This window comes from Myxocyprinus asiaticus, chromosome 50 (genome assembly GCF_019703515.2).
Source record: "Myxocyprinus asiaticus isolate MX2 ecotype Aquarium Trade chromosome 50, UBuf_Myxa_2, whole genome shotgun sequence".
NCBI classification, from domain to species: domain Eukaryota; kingdom Metazoa; phylum Chordata; class Actinopteri; order Cypriniformes; family Catostomidae; genus Myxocyprinus; species Myxocyprinus asiaticus.
Window position 1 is genome coordinate 14655439 of NC_059393.1, and position 18808 is coordinate 14674246.

At 39.3% G+C, this 18808-nt stretch overlaps 1 protein-coding gene, 1 non-coding gene and 1 pseudogene across 3 annotated transcripts in view; 1 reads left to right on the plus strand and 2 right to left on the minus strand.

Annotated features, from left to right (window-relative positions):
• Positions 1-4675: 4675 nt before the first annotated feature.
• Positions 4676-18395, minus strand: LOC127438895 (elongation factor 2-like; annotated as a pseudogene).
• The window catches only part of LOC127438644 (cyclic AMP-responsive element-binding protein 3-like protein 3-A), a 28442-nt gene continuing 17397 nt past the window's right edge, over positions 7764-18808 (plus strand). For both annotated transcript variants that reach the window (XM_051694357.1, XM_051694359.1), the window contains exon 1: positions 7764-8214. The gene's annotated coding sequence lies outside the window, so the exon portion shown is untranslated. The remainder of the gene's footprint in view (positions 8215-18808) is intronic.
• LOC127439328 (small nucleolar RNA SNORD37) lies at positions 10874-10938 on the minus strand. Its single transcript, XR_007896906.1, has one exon. It is a non-coding gene; the product is annotated as a small nucleolar RNA SNORD37 (small nucleolar RNA).

Here is an 18808-nt window from a genome sequence, read left to right on the forward strand (position 1 = left end):
GCACAGCCATTTTCAGATCTCTCCAGAGATGTTCAATCGGGTTCAAGTCTGGGCTCTGGCTGGGCCATTCAAGGACATTCACAGAGTTGTCCCGTAGCCACTCCTTTGTTATCTTGGCTGTGTGCTTAGGGTTGTTGTCCTGTTGGAAGATGAACCTTCGCCCCAGTCTGAGGTCCAGAGCGCTCTGGAGCAGGTTTTCATCAAGGATGTCTCTGTACATTGCTGCATTCATCTTTCCCTCGATCCTGACTAGTCTCCCAGTACCTGCCGCTGATAAACATCCCCACAGCATGATGCTGCCACCACCATGCTTCACTGTAGGGATGGTATTGGCCAGGTGATGAGCGGTGCCTGGTTTCCTCCAGACATGATGCTTGCCATTCAGGCCAAAGAGTCCAGTCTTTGTTTCTCATGGTCTGAGAGTCCTTCAGGTGCCTTTTGGCAAACTCCAGGCAGGCTGTCATGTGCCTTTTACTGAGAAGTGTCTTCCGTCTGGCCACTCTACTGTACAGGCCTGATTGGTGGAGTGCTGCAGAGATGGTTGTTCTTCTGGAAGTTTCTCCTTTCTCCACAGAGAAATGCTGGAGCTCTGATAGAGTGAGCATCGGGTTCTTGGTCACCTCCCTGACTAAGGCCCTTCTCCCCCGATCGCTCAGTTTGGCCAGGCGGCCAACTCTAGGAAGAGTCCTGGTGGTTCCAAACTTCTTCCATTTACGGATGATGGAGGCCACTGTGCTCATTGGAACCTTCAATGCTGCAGACATTTTTCTGTACCCTTCCCCAGATCTGTGCCTCGATACAATCCTGTCTCGGAGGTCTACAGACAATTCCTTGGACTTCATGGCTTGGTTTGTGCTCTGACATGCACTGTTAACTGTGGGACCTTATATAGACAGGTGTGTGCCTTTCCAAATCATGTCCAATCAACTGAATTTACCACAGGTGGACTCCAATCAAGTTGTAGAAACATCTCAAGGATGATAAGTGGAAACAGGATGCACCTGAGCTCAATTTTGAGTGTCATGGCAAAGGCTGTGAATACTTATGTACATGTGATTTTTTTTTTTTTTCTTCGTTGTATTTTTAATACATTTGCAAAGATTTCAAACAAACTTCTTTCACGTTGTCATTATGGGGTATTGTTTGTAGAATTTTGAGGAAAATAATGAATTTAGTCCATTTTGGAATAAGGCTGTAACATAACAAAATGTGGAAAAAGTGAAGCGCTGTGAATACTTTCCGGATGCACTGTACAGTCTTATTTTTTTTTACATTAACCAATTTCCAGTTTTGGCCACTGGAAACTTTGGAAAAAGACAGAGTCAAAGATGTGTAAGCTGAACAATTGTCTCCAAGGTACACAAAAGCAACATGTTGTGCGTCCGTCCCTCGTTGCCAAATTTTTATTCAAGTTAAATATGGCATTTACCCTGACTATTCTGTGAATATATATGGAAAAAAACCCTCTTTATTAGCTCAAAGAAACCCAAAGGCTGATTATTACAGTTGTGCAGTCGTTGAAGTTGTACACATTTTAAAAGGGATGCGCATCATACCTTGAATCACATCCATAGCTCTCTTGTGAGTGCACTCACATGCGTGATGGGAGAAAGGTGCCATCCGTTGTTCCTGGCAGGCTACTCAGCCTTACAAGCTCCATGTGGTTAGGATTAGGGTGGGGGCAGGGTTAAGGTATCTGCTGCCTGCCAGGAACAAATCTATGTACAATGGGCTGACTGCAGGCTGATACACTGATTACCAAAAATCAGCTTATTTAAAAAATAAAATAAAAATCAACGCAAAAAAATAAAAAGTGTTTGCGTGAGATTTGAAATCTGGGCCTAGCGCCATCTTTGATTCTTAATGGAAATGACAACGAGGCTGTGAGGGTCAGACTTAGTCTCTTCAATGGCACAAACTGTATAAAGCTCTAAAACACATTAGATTTTCCACAACTCATGCTGTCTAGAGTTCTTTGTATACTGAATGTTCTTGGACAGGTGTTTTGTCCACGGAATTATCCAAAAACACTTTAAACTGCAGTGCAGCCCATTGAAGAGACTAAGTCTATCCCTCACAGCCTCATCATCATTTCCATTAAAATTTTAGTGAGATTTTTTTCTGAAAACCTATTCTCAAAACTGCTAAGAGCAACTTTTACTAAGGAATAGATGGAGAAGAGTAAAAAAATGTAAAGGGTAAGTAAATGGCGAGAATATTTAGCCTGAGATGGAACACTTGTATTAAAATAAATGGGAGAAAATGGAACACCAAATATGGCGAGTGTAGAAAAGGAAGTCCCGCCTTACAGGCAAAAGAGCCAATCACGTGTATATGCATGAGCTGGATCAGCCTATTGCAGGAACATACTATTGGGAAATTAGCTGGATCAGTTTTAAGCGTGATCTGAGCTAAAGCAGCTCAATTTATGACGTTGTCAGAGATTACTGCTGATTTGAAACGTTATTTGATTGTAATCTTGACCAACCGTTTAGCAGATTTCAGTCTTTCCCTTTTCAAGTAGATAGGAGCTGAACTGATTTGCCTTGAAAGAGACTTTGGTAAAAGGTAAGAGTAAAGGTGGAGTTGACCTCATTGCTATGGATAATGTCACATTCTATGACCGTGCTTCCCTAAATCGGCAAAGTGACTGGTAGACAAGGAACCGCTATTTGTTAGCAAATTTATTAGACAGACCACATAAAGTAGGCCTATTTTTAATGTAATATAATACTATTATATATATACACATTCTAATGGAAAGGTTTTAAAATGTATACACAAAGCTAAATAAAAACTAGTCAAGCACAACTTTGACGCTAGAGTCTTGAGAAGAGCCCGGCCACTTTGCAACAAAGATCTTGCACTGGTCATCAAAAAACAACTTATGTGGGGGCTTGGGTAGCTCAGTGAGTAAAGACACCAACTACCACCCCTGGAGTCACGAGTTCAAATCCAGGGTGTGCTGAGTGACTCCAGCCAGGTCTCCTAAGCAACCAAATTGGCCCGGTTGCTAGGGTGTGTAGTCACGTTGGGTTAACCTCCTCGTGGTCACTATAATGTGGTTTTCGCTCTTGGTGGGGTGCGTGGTGAGTTGTGCGTGGATGCCGCAGAGAATAGCGTGAAGCCACCACACGCACTATGTCTCCGCATTAACACACTCAACAAACCATGTGATAAGATGCACAGATTGACGGTCTCAGACGCGGAAGCAACTGAGATTCGTCCTCCACAACCCAGATTGAGGCAAGTTACTACGCCACCACGGAGGACTTAGTGCACATGGGGAACTGGGCATTCCAAATTGGGGAGAGGAAAAAAAACATATCGATGCTGTGGAATTTTTTTAGGTTGACGAAAACGTCTTCATTCTAATGATTCTAATGTGAGTCCTGTCTACTACAACTACACTGGGTATCCCAGCGATGGCCATTAATGCCACCTTAAGGCCCTATATAGTTTGTTTTTAGGGGTCATGACATGAGGAATCATATTTCCTTTGATCTTTTAACATATGAGGTCAATGTACTATAAAAACACCAAGTTTCAGAACTCAAAACTTCACTACAAAAAGAGCATTTGTTGAAACCAAGCTGCTAAAACGAGTCATTCTCCACTTCCTCCACATTGTGATGTCACACTGTGGTGGACATTTGCATCTGACTGCCTCCAAAACAACACAACGCATACTCTACTTTCACTTCCGTAGCCCTGCCAAGTAGTGGTGAACAGTGAGCTGGCAAGAAGAGCAGGTAAGAGCAGAGAGCCAATCATAACAGTGGGCGTTTACTGTCAGGTCTTAAAGGACAAGCAGCACCAAAACTAAACATTTCTGACAGAGGGTAAGAATGATTGGGAAATTATGTTTGTTTTACAAATATATATGACTGTTCTTTGAGCAAAAAAAAACTTCACTAATATTACGCAAATCTCAAGGAACAAATGAAATTAATAAAATGGCATGTCATGACCCCTTGGAGATTTTTTGTGAATACGGACCCTGATAATTCCTTGCCTTTTACATCAAAACAAAGACTTGAGCACATTATATAAGACAGTAAAGGCGTTTACAATCGACGCAAAATCGAATGTCCTGATTTCTTAATTTTCTTTGCTTAAACCGTTTATGACTTTACCACGATTAAGTCGTTTTAAAGTATTTAACTTTGTTGTTGGCTTGTAAATGGGCCCCGACGAAATCTGCAGACTTCACATTTTCTACTCTGAATTATAGGGAAAAATCTGCAGAATTCTGCAGTAGGGATTTAAACAGCAATTTGTATTAAATGGACCAGTACTACACTCTTATTGATAGCTAAAAGCATCATGAAATTAGCCAAAATATTTTACGAACATACAAGGGATGAGGAATGCATACAACTTTTATAATTGACAGACGTCGCAATTCTGAGTTTTGTGCATACAGATTCCAGCCTGGCTTATAAAGCATAACAGTAAGAACATGCATGTACACACACAATGTATAGCCAAACATTTCATATTTTCTTCTCTAAAACCAGTCCATACGTATATACATAAACCTAGCAAAAAAGTAGAAAAAAAACAAAAAAACAAAACAAAGATTTGCTGCTCAAGGTTGCTTTATTTTAGATTGTCTTATACAGACAAAACTTCCAAACACAAGTGTGGCAAAAATTCCAGCTGAAAATGTGTGTGGGCAAATGCCTAACAATTAGTTTTAATACTACAGAATGCAAGAATAGAATAGCTGTTTGCATTAGTGAACATATGTACACTGTACATAAATTGTAATATAATATATGAAAAATATACATTTTGCAATTCATTCAAACTTGACTCAGTTTTAGCACAAAACATTAAACTTAATTCCACAAGGAATTGAGAAAAGCCACCATTAAGCTTGTTGGTCCATGATATTGATGCCTGCATTAGCCAGACAAGGCATGTCAAAACGATGGTCTCAATTGTACTTTAAAATGTAACGGACCACATTTCAGCTTATATTGTTGACAGTGTTCTTGTCCGGTCCCTCAACACAAGGTAGAGAGGAACGCAACTCTACAACTTGTCCAAGTAGTTGCCTAATGCTGGAATTCCTTCTTTGAGCCCCTTGTGTTTACACGTCAGCCACAATCTGGGCAGGCTTGGAGTTGGCATCCATGGGGGTCGCCAGGCAGGATCTGCCAATGGTCAAACTCGCACTGTGTGAAGGCCTGGCCAGATGTGTTGGAGCGAAGCTCAGCAGTGAAACCTGCATAATGGAGAAATTAGGATCAACATAGAACCAGTTAAAGCAGGAAAACCAAAATGGTTCTTCAACAACACTTACCAAATGACTCATTGACAGGCAAGTAGGCTTTGACAACAAACATGGGTGTTTCCATAACCTGGAGCTCTTCAAATACAAGCCCATGCTTCCATCATACCACCAACAACTGACTCTGGGCACTGTGGAGACAAGGTTGTGAAATATGGTTATTATACTGAATACCAGTCCACAACAACTAGACTTCCATGTTAGACTCCTCGCATACCTAAATTCTTCACCAGGTGAACAGGCTCCAGAAGTCTGGGCCCAGCTGTCAACTGGCAAGCGTAAAGCACTCTGCGGACTGAGGGAATGATTTGTGACCACCACGATGGATTGTGTCAGTGTGGAGGGTCACATCATGAATGTTAAAGCGAATACCACGCATGTTCTCCTCGCACAAAACTCCCTAAAAAAATTAGAATCAATCCCTCGACTTCCAAAAATAACAACTTTGGGTTAACAGAAGCATATTATATGCTACTAAATCCTACCTCTTTTGTAGGCCACTGAAACCCAGCCACCACACTGTCCTTGATCTCATTCAAGTATTAGACTCGTTTGGTCACATCAACCAATATGTTTGGTCCAGTTCCATCTGGGCCGAAGAAACAGATCTTACGAGCTTCTGTTACTTCCCATTCGTACTTGTCAGCAAAGTAATGTTCACGGGCCTTCATCTCCTGTCTAGCAGTGACTTCACCCTTGTCGATATCTTCAAGAAGACCCTCGGCCAGAGGACAGGCCTTCATGAATAGACGGTTGTGCTTGTTTGGGGACTTGGAAAGGCACATTTTTTTAGATTCATCACTTACGGTCTCTCTGTAGCATACAACTGGATCCGATTTCTGTAAAAAATAAACAGCCGTTTTTCAAAGACTGTATCTAGTATTGTAAAGCAGTACTCAAATTGAGTGCAACAGTCAGGTTCTTGGAGTGAAAATCTGCTTAATCTTTTCCATATGCAAATTTACTTTTCAAGAACCATTCAAGACAGACCTGCCGTGAACTCATTGTTAAATCAATGGTATATGCTCCCGCTGAAGCCATCAGTACACCTTATTTTTACTTAAAATAAAAAAAAATAAATGATATCGTTTAATAGCAGAATTCCTAACAAAAAAAAAAAAAAAAAAAACCCAACATGATCCCAAAGAGAAAGATCCACCAGAGTTGTGGAAAACAGAATGCTTTTGGAACAGAGAACCAGTTCAGTTTCTGCCCCCCCCCTTTTAAATTAGGAACAGTTTGATTTATGACCATTGGTTTCATTAACAGTTCTCGCACATGCAATTTTCCACTGATGTGGGCTGTACACTGTCCAAAAATACTCTGACAGTGTTTCATGCACTGCATTTCAATGGCAGCACTGCCCCCTACTAAATCTAGGGCATGAATTACGTCCAGTGTATTCTGCTTCCCAAACAAATGACTGAGTCGGTGCTTTCAAGTCTACATCGTGAAACACGCCCAGTGATGTCCCATTCTCGAACGAATGACTCTGCTCACTTATCAGTCAGTGCGATTACTAAATTAACCTTATACTGATGTACACGTTATGAACGGCAAACTTAAAATTAAATAAAGAACTGCTTGAGTCTCAGAAGCATGTACTTTGAGTTACTAAATGGTTGTTCGTATGACAATGTGTAGTTAAAGATACACATGATATTTTTGTTGTATTCAGTGCAATATAAAATGTCATTTCTTTTTGTTTAGAGTTTTTCTATAATATGGTTAGGATCAACTATTGGATTGCAAACATGCTTTTTACAAGGATTGTATTAAATTAGTTTCTGATTTGTTGCATCTGTACTGTAGAAATCTGAAATGATCTCATCAATTGTCAACAGGCTGCTGTGGGCAGTAAATGCATTTCATTTCCAAATAATTCTTCCTTGAACGTACTGGAAAAAAAAAAAAGGGAATCATACCGGAATCGTTAAAAGGCTCAGAATCATTACATTCTAGGGGTGGACAAAAATAGATTTTCCAATGCATCACAATCTTTATTTGAAGGATTTTAAGACCCTGTTTCAGACCTGAACAACAAATTAAAAGGTGTCATTAAATGGAAAAGCAACATGTCGTCATTTTTATTTGTATAGCGACTTTCATAACCCACAGTTTCAAAGCAGATTTACAGAATATCATGCATTAACAGAAAATGAAACTGTAATACCTGTAATGTCTTTAGTCATCGTGTAGTTTGATTAAATATGATTGTAGAGTGTATAAAAATGTAATAATTGTATTTAGTACCCCAGTGATCAAGACTGTGGCAAGGAAAACAAAACTTGGTTAAATGGAGAAAAATAACCTTGGGAGAAACCAGGCTCACTGTGGGGGCCAGTTCCCCTCTGGCTAAACAGCATGAATATAACGGCAATATTAGTGATGCGACTAAATTTGTAAACTAAGTGCGTCACTGCACCCTTGGCCCCTCCCACTGGTGCTCATTTCTTATCGCAAACAGAGAGGGAAAGAGATGGGCCTTGTGTGACCAACTATTCCTAAACACCAAAAGGGACCCACCTGGACTTTTTTGAAGTTTTTTTGTGCATGTAACATGCATTACACAGACATCTTTATCTCACTGCTTTTAAAAGACGCGGTATCAGTTACAACTCCGAAAAGGAGACCGTTTCGCTTTATTCAGCTGCTCTGTGTCTTGCACTTCTTGCGCCCATCTGTGCTATTTTTAATTGTTGGTGTATGTAAGCAAGCACTAGCTGGACACCTTTGACCATTTGGATGCATTTCAGGTGATCTGCGTCATGTTTCCCTGTGCTATGGATTGTGTTTGTGTGGCTAATATCAGCGTCGACTGCTTGTGAACCAGTCATTATACGATTCAAGCTTTACAAAGGAACTGTAATTGAAGAATGGAGTAGTTAAAAACACTTGGACTTGACAACAAAACTGTGAGTAAACTGTTTCATTCATGAATATTTCATATGTCATGACTGTTTGTTTATGGTGCCGAGTGTTAACAGTTGTGCTTGAGTGAAGTTTAAAACATTCAGATGTAATGTGTTGGATGTGCGTTGTGTAAACCCTGAAATTTAGTTTTATGTTGTGGAGAGCTTGTTTATTCTCTTCAGATTGAGTTTCAAATGTCTGAATTTGAGGGGCTTCACAATGTTAGCCAATCAGAACAGTGGGCATTTACACTGAAGTTTGAAGGAGATGCTGAGGCCAAACCCGTGCATTTGAGACAGAGGGACAGAGACAGGGTGGATCATTTATTATTAAACTACGACAGTTTTGGTGCAAAAGAATTACTAACATTATCAGTGGACCTCAAGGAAGAGATATATATATTAGCGCATTTCATGACCCCTTTAATACCTTATGTCAATACCAGAACATGTACCAATATATAAATACATACAAACCAGAGGTCGACCAGTATTGGAATATGCTTATATGATAATGTTATAATACCAGGGACTCTGTGTGCTTTAGAATGTGCTACAGTGCTGCATCTTCACTTTGAAGTATGCAGCACATGCATTTATTCTATTCAATCGTAGCCTTTTGCAGTTTAATTTCATATTAGGCTATATCGCAATTCCTGTTTTCATCTCCAAACTTTAAATGACAATAGGTGGGTTTCCATCCAACAATTATGCGCATTTTGAAATTGCGCATAAGAAATCCTAAATGGAAACGCTTGATATGCAAGTACGTAATCAAAATTTGCTTAAAATAAAATGCGCTAGGAAGGTGGATTTTCTAGAGTTTTGCATTCGTTAAAATGCGTATTAAGGTGATGGAAACTGTTCATTCGCAAAACGATTACGTTTTGACCATTCGTGCATGTGTTACGAGAGTGCGATAGCTTTGGTGGGCTAGTCACAAAGGTCTGACCTTTGCACACAATTATTTGAACATAGCACTTATCATTCGGAAGTGTTTAATCCACAGCTGGTCGATAAAGTGGGTCCTCACAATTCGCCAGAACAGTTTTGAGAGTGGGCACTCCCAGTTATGCAGAGGCATCGCAGCTATTTCAGCTCACATTATATCACATATTACACTTATTCTGTGTCTCGTGCATAAATTTAATAAAATGAGATACTTGCTCCAATCTTGCAAATAAAACTGTCCCTAAAGCAGGGAGAGGTCATTCAGCTGCTCCATCATGACAAGGCAGCTCCCTCATGATAATGCACATTATGTAGTGGATGGAAACACGCAACAATTCGTGTCAAGTCGGATTTTTAGAAATGTGCTTGAATGTGAAACATTTTGGATGGAAACCCAGCAAATTAAGTTATACCATTTTAGATATATTAAAAACATTTTATGACCTTAAATTTAAGAAAAATGAATTTCAAGACTATTTTGCAGCAAAATTTAAATACATTGTTTCTGATATTAAGTTAACAATTTGGGGGTAAAAAAAAAATACCAGGAATAACACTTCTAGAATAAAGACAGCTGAAGAAGTGGATGGGAACTGTTCTGCTCTATTGTGCGGTCCAACACAACCTGAGAGATTGAAAAAAACAATTGTACCTTTAGTGGAATGCAGATATGGTCCTCTTCAAGGTCCTTAAGGCAAATCTCCAGATGAAGCTCGCCAGCTCCAGCAATGATATGCTCTCCAGACTCCTCAATGATGCACTGCACAATGGGATCCGACTTGGCCAGGCGTTTCAACCCTTCTACCAGTTTGGGAAGGTCAGCAGGGTTCTTGGCCTCAACTGCCACCCTTACCACAGGGCTGACACTGAACTTCATCACACGCATATTGTGGGCTTGCTCAATAGTAGTAATGGTTCCAGTCTTTACCAAAAACTGGTCCACATCAACCAGACCCACCATATTACCGCATGGCACATCCTCAATGGGCTCGACGTAACGGCCCATCAGAGTAGTCCTGAAATATGCAAACAGAAAAAAGTAATTTTGTGATAAAGGATTATTGTATCCCAATTCATAATTGCATTAAAAAAAAAAAAAAAAAAAAAGCCAAGTTAAAAATCAAATAGGTCAAGTTGGTTTAAAACTGACTTTGGATGGGTTTGAGGTAAAGGTCCTCCTTTTTTCCAGGGGTGAAGTTTGGTCCCATAATGTGTACCTTCAGGCCGGTGGACACAGCCAGACAAGACCCTACCGAAGGCATAGAAACGACCTTTGTCAGAGGTTGGCACCATCTTAGAAATGTACATCATGATAGGTGCTTTGGGGGTCACAGTTCTTGATGCCTGAGAAAGCGACATATTTAATTAACCCAACAACTGGCCAAAGATCTACTGTAAATTATTGCCTTATATGCTGGGGTACAACATACCCATGGCAGCCTCATCTCCAGGTCCTTCATACAGTAATTCAAAACGGTACTTCTGAGCAGTAACCGGTGAATGCAGGTGGATCCAGCGACGCATCACAGCCTTCAGCAGGGGCTTGCCTTCCTTGTCTTCATTATCTAGCTTTACGTCAAGCTTCTCAATCAGTTTGGTAGTTTCTTCTTTCATGACGGCATCAAACACCTGCAAAGTGGCAAAGGTTAGAACCCCACATATCAATGTGCATTTGGCAGAAGAATCCTGGAAAGCATTTGAAACGGCCATTTATCAGAATGAAGCTTTTCGTCACAGACAGTCAGGTCAAAGTGAAGAATTAAAGTCATCATTAATGGCTCTAAGCAATTGTACACCATCAGAAGTTCATTGAGAACACTTAAGCTAAAACTGTCTTAAATTTTATCTGTCTAGTATTACATGTATCTGCTCACTTTGAAGACAGGGTCCAGAATCAGTTGAGCTAAATTCCTGGGAAGCTTCTTGCCATCAGCAGAGGTGGCAGACTTTCTGAACTTGCCAAAGGCAGGGTCAAAGTACCTGCAAGCAATGGCCATAAATGTTACATGAAAGAAACTGCATTATATTCTAGTGCCGTCTGTCAGGTTATCCAGTCTCACCTGTCACCCCAAAGTTTCTTCATATCTTCCACTTTCTTGTAGCGCTCTGCTTGTCCACGCTGGGCTTCGCCCTTGGCAGCAAACTGAATCACATCTCAGCAAACTGTTTGAGAGTGAAGGCCCATCCGTGCAGTCCAGATCAAAAACCAACAGTACCAACGACTGGGTCAATCTAAGAGCAGGATGTAGAGCAATACTCTTTGTGTCAGCAGTTCAAAAGGACCACAATCAAATATCAAAATGAAAGGTGACTCATACACCCAAGGACACTACAATAAGAAACCTTATGTAGCTTTAAACACTGGGATGATCCAGACTGTCCCAAAGACTCCATGAAAACATTGCAAAATTAAACAACTCAGAAATTTGAAAAGGTCCTATGACAGAGCCATGAGGCACTCACCATGATGTTGCCCATGGGACCATTCTCATCCTCTTCATACAGTTGAACTCAGAAGTTTGCATACACTTAGGTTGAAGTCATTAAAACTAATTTAACCACTCCACAGATTTAATATTAGCAAACTATAGTTTTGGCAAGTCATTTAGGACATCTACTTTGTGCATGACAAGTAATTTTTCCAACAACTGTTAACAGACAGATTGTTTTTCCCCACAGTTCCAGTGGGTCAGAAGTCTACATACACCAAGTTAACTGTGCCTTTGAGCAGATTGGAAAATTCCAGAAAATGATGTCAAGCCTTTAGACAATTAGCTTCTGATAGGAGGTGTACTGAATTGGAGGTGTACCTGTGGATGTATTTTATGATCTATCTTCAAACTCAGTGCCTCTTTGCTTGACATCATGGGAAAAATCAAAAGAAATCAGCCAAGACCTCAGAAAATAAAATTGTGGACCTCCACAAGTTATCCTTGGGAGCAATTACCACATTCATCTGTACAAACAATAGTACGCAAGTATAAACACCATGGGACCACAAAGCCATCATACCACTCAGGAAGGAGACATATTCGGTCTCCTAGAGTTGAACACAGTGTGTCATTAAAACTAAAATCAATCCCAGAACAACAGCAAAGGACCTTGTGAAGATGCTGGAGGAAACAGGTAGACAAGTATCTATATCCACAGTAAAATGAGTCCTATAATCGACATAACCTGAAAGGCTGCTCAGCAAAGAAGAAGCCACTGCTCCAAAACCGGCATAAAAAAAAGCCAGACTACACTTTTGAAAGTGCACATGGGGACAAAGATCTTACTTTTTGGAGAAATGTCCTCTGTTCTAATTAAAAAATAATTGAACTGTTTGGTCATAATGACCATCGTTATGTTTGGAGGAAAAAGGGTGAGGCTTGCAAGCCGAAGAACACCATCTCAACCATGAAGTATGGGGGTGGCAGCATCATGTTGTGGGGGTGCTTTGCTGCAGGAGGTACTGGTACACTTCACAAAATAGATGGTATCATGAGGAATGAAAATTATGTGGATATACTGAAGCAACACCTCAAGACATCAGCCAGGAAGTTAAAGCTTGGCCGCAATTGGGTCTTCCAAATGGACAATGACCCCAAGCATACCTCCAAAGTTGTGGCAAAATGGCTTAAGTACAACAAAGTCAAGGTATTGGAGTGGCCATCACAAAGTCATGACCTCAATCCGTTACAACATTTGTAGGCAGAACTGAAAAAGCGTGTGCAAGCAAGGAGGCCTACAAACCTGACTCAGTTACACCAGTTCTGTCAGAAGGAATGGGCCAAAATTCCAGCAACTTATTGTGAGAAGCTTGTGGAAGGCTACCCAAAATGTTTGACCCAAGTAAAACAATTTTAAAGGCAATGCTACCAAAGTGTATGTAAACTTCTGACCCACTGAGAATGTGATGAAAGAAATAAAAGCTGAAAGAAAAATCACTCTCTACTATTACTCTAACATTTCACATTCTTAAAATAAAGTAGTGATCCTAACTGACCTAAGACAGGGAATGTTTTCTACAATTAAATATCAGGAACTGTGAAAAACTGAGTTTAGCCCACCAGCCAAAATTTACCAGCCAGTCAAATTTCATACGGGCCATATTTTATTTGAGCTGATGTTCAGTGCGGACAAATATTTTTGCCTTACAAAGCTCCTTTTTGTATTGTCTAATAAATGCTTTACTTGTTTACCACAATAATGCAATGCATTTTAATTATCTGAATTGTTACATTTATAATATACTGTATATTATAATTATTCAATCATTTTATATTTAATTGCAATATGATGGCCTTTCTCAGCAAATATTTATGCTATTAATCAGCATCTCATGTAGTAAGATTAAAAATTGGAATCGGCGGACAGCCCTATCCTTAATATGGTGAATATAGGCTATAAAAAGTTTAATTTGTTAAATACTTAACATTAGCATTGTAACAGAGCCAAGTCTCCGTCATTTCAAAATAAGTATTTGAGTCATTTATAGTTAATAGGGATGCAATGATACCACTTCTCTCTTCTGATCCGATACTGAGATTTCAGATATCGACCGATCCCGATCCGATAGTGCTTTTTTGCATAATAAGTTTAGAATATTTTTACATAATTGTGTGGAACTAATTGGGGGTACTCTGTAATATGTAAAGAAACACAAACCTCTAACTACACATTATTTCAATATAAATGTATAGCTTAAGAAAAACTTCGTTAACTAGTCTACTGGATTGTGTAGCACCAAAATTAAAAGTAATTCCAGTCCAAGAGTTCAGTAGAAAAGGCAGTTTGTTTTTTAAATTTAAAAAACCTCTGCCTCTTATTTTGACATTTTGAACTCTCCAGGAAGTCCTGTATGTGTCTGTTTGTAGGCAAGTTCAGTAGTTTAATTCACTCATTCAAATTCTGGTAAAATGCTCCTCCGGTGCCTTTCTAAATGCATATTATAAGTGAACCAAACTATTGAGCATCTACATCCGAGATGTTGTTCGTGAGTAGCGCTTAAATACTGCACACAGCGTGAACGCTAAAAATAGACACGAGTGTGTGTCAACAGAGCAGCACCATTCACTAACGTGCTGGCACTGTGCATACTATATATTTACTTATTAAACACGGCCTTTTGTGATTCACAGAGCTAATCGCACATCTTCAAGTGGCTTTGAATAAAATGCACGAGTCATATGGACTACTTTATTGGTGTTTTTATGGTTCCTTTATTTCATTTTTGGAGCTTGACAGTAATGAACATGACTAACACACAGTATCAGATTTAAATCAGGCTCGTTGGACCGATACCCAATCTGTCTAAAAACGTCAGTATCGGAGCCAATACCGATCTAGGTATCGGATCGTGCCATCCCTAATAGTTAAGTCCTGTTACGCACCAACTTTCCTTTTTACTGGTTATTAGTGCGATTTTGGCTGCACAAACTTCATCAGGCATTTTGCTTATTTTTTACTCTTGTAGCAACTATGTCTGCACAAGTCATAAGTAAAGACTAAGAACATTTTATAACATTCTATTAATCGATTAAAAAAACAAATATTAGCCGATTAATCGGTTATCTGCCTTTTATCGTATCGGCAAAACCCACTATTAGTCGACCTCTAGTTCTGAAAACAAGAAAGTGATCTGTGGTGGGTGCTAGTCCTTGGATTGCCCCTTTGTGGTACCAACCCAAATCGTTAATGCTACACAAGACATCTTTTCGTACTTACCAGATACACAGTCCACCACCACCAGGGCTCCATTGGCGACTCACAGTGCAGCCCTGACCTCCGAGGAGAAGTCAGCGTGCCCAGGGAGTCGATCAGGTTGATGAGGAAGCCCAAACCGTCTTTGCACCGCTTAATGAAGGCCAAATCATTGTCAGTGAGCTCGTATTACATGGAGATAGCACTGGGGAGGGAGATAAAGTCAAGATGTCAATCACCATACTGACCATTTTATTGACAGGGACAGAGAAAGAGGACAGGTCACAGCTCTGAGTTTAAAACTTACGTGGACATGCAGGAGCGCTGCATCGCCACTCTCGTGTCTGTGAACCGGGTTTCTACAGCCCGGGCTGAGGCGATGATACCAGCCTTTGATCCGGAGTTGTTTAAAGTGGACCTGCCATGGCCGACGTGTGCAATCACGGACAGGTTATGGATGTTGGACTTCTTATTCATGATGGAATGGATCTGGTCTACTGTGAAGTTCACCTGAGGAGGTACAAAAAGACATTTGGTTCAGGCCATATTAGTTCAGTTATGGAGCATAATGCCAGAACACCATGACGTACAGTTCAAGCCTGTTTTACAAAGGCTGCATGATGTCTGTTGAGCCAGTGTTTTGCTGACACCATTGAAACAGACCTTTTTGAGACAACGAATACGGCTGACAAAAGGCTTTGATAAAATCTGGGCAACAAATCCAGACAGCAGAATGGGCAGAAGACAACCAATTCATGGCATCAGTTCACAATGCATGTGAAATGATCATGCATTTGTCATGATCAGCTTAGAGCCTACAATATTATCAGATTTCTCTTTAACAGTAATTGTGGCTATAACATTTTCCAAATGGGCATTAGTTATTCAAAGCTTAATGCCACGTGAGACCAACTAAACGTGGAACCAGCACCAAATTAAAAAGCAAGCATTAAGTTAATGACTACCAATTATTATTTATGGCTTTCTCATTACATTAAATCCTACTATGCAAGATGCAGAACACATTCACAGTGAATTAATTATGCAGACTTAATTTGAAGTCAACTTCGGATGACTTCATCAGAGATGCTTAAAAGTTATTCAGTGAGGTTAATTGTTTCATTAAAACTCAATATTAAAAACCACCACTGATGTACTGACACTTAAAAGTAGCAGCATTTGGAAAAAACAAAATGAGGCACTTCTCAAACATACATCAGCACAATACAGTTACCATATCGGCACAGTAATCTCGCCATCTAGTCAAATATAACTAATCCAACCTCTAAAATCGCGATAAAATACCAAAAATGTTTAGGTTATTAAAGCACAGAGTAGAAATGATCATAATTCGACTTACCAGTTTGACAGATGTTTATGGATTTCGCTGTCTCACAGTTTCACACTTTGCTCCAGGCAGTGAAGAGAAGATTGACTGCAACAGTCATAAATATATATATATATATATATATATATATATATATATATATATATATATATATATATATATATATATATATATATATATATAGAGCGCGCTACATACGTACCTCTACGTGATGACGTCGGGCCAGAATTAATTTAAAGGAATAGTTCTCCAAAAAATGAAAATGATCTTAACATATACTCACTTTCATGTCATCCTAGATGTGTATGACTTTCTTTCTTCAGCTGAACACAAATTAAGATTTTAAGAATATTTCAGCTCTGTAGGTCCATACAATGCAAGTGAATGGTGACCAAAACTTTGAATCTCCAAAAAAAGGACATAAAGGCAGCATAAAAGTAATTCATATGACTCCAGTGGTTAAATCCATGTCTTCAGAAGAGATATGATAGTTGTGGATGAGAAACAGATCAATATTTAAGTCCTTTTGTCCTATAAATTCTCCTCCCTGCCTAGTAGGTTGCGGAATGTACAAAGAATGTGCATCAAATCGCCAAAAACAAAAGAAGAGGGCTTTGGAGGGCTGTTTGATGCTCCAAATGGGATAAATCCGCCTCCAAAGGGCACTTCGAAGGGGGAACGATCGTAGCCGCCACGTTGAAGGGTAGTTCCAAACCGAAGGGCTCATAAATAGCTGCTTGGAAGGGCACTTCAAAAGAGGCATTTCTGAAGGTTTCAACTGATGGACACTTCATTGCTAAGCAGGCCGGAACCGGACCATACGTCATAAATCTGCAGGTTCCATAAACAAAATCTCAGTGATTTATAAAGGCTTTTAATTATTATCATGAACTTTTAAAAAACATTTAAATCCATGGCTTTCTGTTTGAAACCGATTAATGCATGTGTTATTTTCCTGTAAATTCGCTTGATCTGTTATTCTAATAAAGGAGTTGAAATAAAAGAAATATACACAGTGGCATTTTATTTATTATAATAATTGAACTGTACATTTGTATAGGGATTTTTTTTTTTTTTTTTTGGTTCATATTTTTTTAAATAAATAAAACATTTAAACATGAAGCTCAAATTTCTTCATGAAGTCTAAAAGCTTTAAAGCATTTCGTTTTCGGTTTGCATTCTGAAAATAGTTAATAGTAAGGCAAAATCATATATAAACATTTCTGATTAATTGCAGGTGATGGTCATTAGCGTCAGCCTTTGTGTGACTGCAGCAGCTCTTTTGGCTTGCATAGATGACGCTGAAGTGCGTTCCCAGTGAATGATATTTTTCACTCCGAAGCTCTCACTCTGGAGGGTAAACCCTTCGAAGGGATCAGGACATAGGGATAAATCCTTCGGAATGGAATGAATCCTAAAAGTGGACTACAGGCAGGGAGAGACCAATGATGTCAGCACTCATGAATATATACCGAGCGCACGCGCCGTATATGATGACGTTGGGCCGGAATTAATTAAGAAACTTAATTATATTACGCATAATAAAAATAATACAATGACAGGCAACATTATGTAACTCCAAAAATATAAAAATAAATAATATATATATTTTTTAAAATTAATAAATAAATAACATCTTTACCTGACGCCAAAAACAGACTAACAGTAGACATACTTTTTCAATTAGTGATTATATTAAAGTTAATTACAAAAAGCCTTGTATGGTAACTGGTGACGACGAGATTATCTGAAAAAGAATAATGATCGTTGTTATGGGTTTATTAGTGGCCTATGCAATTATGTATACACAACACGTATTTTACTCTCTCTCTCTCTCTCTCTCTCTCTCTCTCTCTCTCTCTCTCTCTCTCTCTGTCTATATATATACATATCCTCAAAAGGCAGTGTTATATACCGTTTGTATCCAGTAATTAGAAACGCCTGGAAAGGTCATAGAAAAATCATGGAAATTCATTGGTCAAAGAGGGTGGAAACCCTGGATAAAATCTGTCAGATAACCCCCAAAAAAGGTTATCTCACATACTTATCCAACAAAAATAACGTTGAGAGTTGATATTTTCTGTGAACTGTTCCATTCATGTGTTTTCGGATGAAATATCCATACAGCCAACAGGTGGCGTCCCATATACATGCCCAAAGCCGCTATTTTAAATTCTCCAATGTCTTCCTCAATTATCATCCAAGCTATGTTTTTAAAGCATAATCAGTCACTCATTAAATCTTTATCACTCCTACAGTTTTGTTTGAGGCAGCATGTAATTGTAAAGAGAAGGTGACATTCCCTCAGTTGTTGTGGGGTTGTAATTTATTGAGTCATAAGATTCAATTCCCTCTTCAGAAGAGCACTAGAAATTTTATTGTGGGGCTGACCCATTGCCCTGTCGGCCTACCTATATTAAAAACCAGAAATCCCCTTTATTTTGGGAAATGTTAATGTAAATCCCTTGAACACCTTTTTGTCATTATCTTTTTTTTTTAACAAACATATTTGGGGTTTGCTTTTCGTCCTATGGCGATTGTGATGTATTTTGTGTCGGACTGCAACATTCATATTCAGTGACAGTACTGTAACTCTCCAAAGCTGCTGGGTAC